Genomic DNA, 3,813 nt, shown 5'->3' on the forward strand with positions numbered 1-3,813 from the left:
GAAAAGTCTATTCCCCCCCCCCCCCCCCCCCCCCCTCTAGACTTTTCCCACCCTATCTGGACCAACAATGAGTTTTAATTTGCACACTTCCAATTCCACTAACCTTGCATTGGGTATCATTATCCATCAAGACAACTCTACCACTAACCGGTTCTAGAAAAACGAACCAATCTTTATGAGGACACATGTGGAATGTACAACCAAAGTTCAGAATCTACTCGGTTTCGCTCTATTTGTCACCGGAGCTAACAGATAACAAAACATCACCCTCCGAATCACTTTCAACAACACTAGCTTCAGCGGACTTCTTTTCTCTCTTTTGTTTATTCTTTAGTTTGAAGCATCCAGTCACATCGTGACCATGCTTCTTGCAGTACTTACAGGATTTGTTAGACTTACGTCCTCTGGACTTTGATCTAGATTTTTTACTGCTACTCTCTGTTTCATGTGAACGCCCCCTAATAGTTATGCCTTCACCTTTGTCCTTAGACTTAATTTCAAAGTCAAACTTTTCTTTGGACAATAAGTTTGACTTAACAATGTCGAAAGTTAGGGTATCACTACTATTACCATACAACATAATTTCTTTGAAATGCTTGTATGATTTAGAGAGAAAGACAAGCAATAAAACAGCACGATCCTCATCTTCAATTATGACATGAATATTCTCCAAGTCCAACAAAATAGAATTGAATTCATCCAAGTGAGATTTAATAGAAGTACCTTTCGTCATACAGATTCTGTATACCCGCTCCTTCAAACGCAGCCTGTCCGCCAGAGATTTGGCCATGTAAAGCGAATCCAGCTTGGACCATAAATCTGCCGTAGTCTTCTCACTTACCACCTCACGTAGAACCCCTTTAGACTAGCACAATTGAATGGTTGCATGTGCCTTGTCATCCAAATATTCCCAATCTTCATTAGTCATTGCAACCAGTTTTTTCTTCTTCCTAGCTAGTCCTTTTTTCAAACCGTTCTGGGTTAGAACGGCTTCCATATGAAACTTGCAGATATAAAAGTTGATTTTCCCATCGAACTTCTCGACATCGAACTTGATAACAGTCGACATCTTTGGAAATAATTCTCAATTAAATCGCGCTCTGATACCACTTGTTAGGAATATAGCATAATAATGCTGAAGCGAATAATTGAAAATTGAGAATTATAGAAGTTATATATCAACAAGGGAAAATATAAAATGACTAAAGACATAGGAATAAATAGAATGTGTGTGTATATATATATATATATATATATATATATATANACTAAAGACATAGGAATAAATAGAATGTGTGTGTATATATATATATATATATATATATATATATATATATATATATATATATATGTATATATACATATATGTATATATACATGTATGTATATGTACATATATGTATATGTATATATATTTGTGTGTGTGTGTGTGAGATGAAAGAAAAGAAATGGATTAAGGATGAATGCATAGAAATTGACGATTACAAAAGAAAAGTCAGAAGCTATTTATATACATCAATAGGAAAATTAGGCAGCAAGCACATCGAGGAGAGCTGAAGACGGAGATGTGGTGTACGAACGTGTACATGCGACACCAAAAGTGGAGAAATGGTCCATTCAATTTCAGCCACATTATCTCAACATATATGGTCAGGTGTGGTGTCAGAAAAATCATATAATAAGAGTTGAAATTATAGAGAAAATTTACAATGTAAGTTGGCATCAGTATTGATCATACCTGATGTCATTATAATGTGTGAAGTGTGTGTGTGTGTATGTATGTAGAACTTGGTTTCCATGAACTTTTAGATCCTTTGGATGGTGTTCATTAGGTTCTAATTGTAGACTCGGTTAAAATTGTGTAGTCTCATTTTATTTAAATTCATAGATTTTAGTCTTTCAAATGTATCTAAAAAAAAAAAGTTAAACAATTTTTAAAAATGTAGATACATGAGAAAAAAATGAATTTAATTTTTATTTAATCAATATTTGTCATTCTTATTATATTTTTTTCATAATTAAAAATTAAATTTACTCCACTGAAAAATCTAAAAGTCATTTTGGAATGATTGGGTGAGAATAGTTGATCTTATGAAAAATGATTGAAAATGGTGCAAGATGACTGAAATGATCCCTTAACTATAGTAAAATTATCAATTTGATCCCGCGTTAATGAATGTCTAACGGCAAAACAAATTTATGACCAAATTGGTTAAGATTTTTAAAGTTGAGGGACTTAAGTGGTCAAAAAAAAATTAATAACCAATTTGGTACCTCGACTATTAAGATTTCACCACTTTGGTCCTCGACTACCAAAGTTGCTTAATTTAGTCCCTAACTATGCAATTTTTACCTAAAATGGTCCGTCGACTATTAGGATTTCACCACTTTGGTCATCGACTTTCAAACTTACTCAATTTCGTCCCAACTATGCAATTTTTAACCTAAAATGGTCCCTCAACTATTAGTATTTCACCACTTTGGTCATCGACTATCAAAGTTACTCAATTCAGTCCCCAACTAATAATTAAGCAAATATTAACCTAAACTGTAAGTTTATTGGGAAATTTGGAGACCTTTTTTGAAAGTCGATGACCAAAGTGGTAAAATCCTAATAGTCGATGACTAAATTAGTAAAATCCTAATAGTCGATGGACCATTTTAGGTAAAAATTGCATAGTTAGAGACTAAATTAAGCAACTTTGACAGTTGATGACTAAAGTGGTGATATCCTAATAGTCGAGGGACCATTTTAGATAAAAATTACATAGTCGTGGACTGAATTGAGTAAATTTGGAAGTCGATGACCAAAGTAGTGAAATCTTAATAGTCGTGGGACCAAATTGAGTATTAACAAGGTCAAACAAATAATTAAAGACCAAATCGGTAATTTCACTATAATCAATGAACCATTTCAATAATTAACTCTAAAAATTATCATAACAAAGATCCGATTTAGTCAATAGATGAGAATACATACAGTATCATATAAAATTTCGATCAACAATATTTTAAAATTATTCTTTTGAATTCATTTTTATTGCATAATTATTATACACATTAGGCAAAAAACAGTGTGAACTATCTAGCTATATATGTACAATGTAGAAAATGTATTTTGAGCTTTTCTTTTTTTTTTTTTTTTTTTTTTTTTTTTTTGCTTCTTCTTTTCATGAGCATAAAATTCGACAAGATAAGGCCTTTCTATGGTACACATGCATCATTTATTAGTTGAATGTTGAAATTCTTATGGTTTATTGAGAACAAATTTAAAAATTTAAGTTTGATCATTATATCTAAATATTTAATATAGTTGATAGTTTATTATCACATATATATACATTTAAAATTATATTTAATTATAATATGAAACTCAATAAAAAATTCAAAGTAGTATGATTTTGCTGAGTTAACGCACAAATTATTAAAAAGTAAACCATAAAATTATTTTTAAAAATAATATATCAAAAATGCTTTTTTCATACAGCTAAAAAAATTTTAAATTATTACTCTCCCGAAAACATTTTATATAAGATTATAACTTTTTTCCATATTCAGATAATAAGGATTTAAATTTTTTCACCAATAAGTCAATTTTATTTGTTCATTTTACTTTTATTTATGCATTTTAGCCTGTTTAAAATTTTTCATTTTCTGTCTAATAAAAAAAATTAATGTAATTTTCAATTTTATAAATTTCACTTGTTTAATTCAAATTAATTACTAGAAAATTAAGTTATGAATATATTGAACTAAATACAAAATGCCATAATGAGGATTACATTATTACAATGATTTATTATTATTATTATT

The sequence above is a fragment of the Ipomoea triloba genome, chromosome 10, assembly GCF_003576645.1.
Source record: "Ipomoea triloba cultivar NCNSP0323 chromosome 10, ASM357664v1".
In the NCBI taxonomy this organism is placed as follows: Eukaryota; Viridiplantae; Streptophyta; class Magnoliopsida; order Solanales; family Convolvulaceae; genus Ipomoea; species Ipomoea triloba.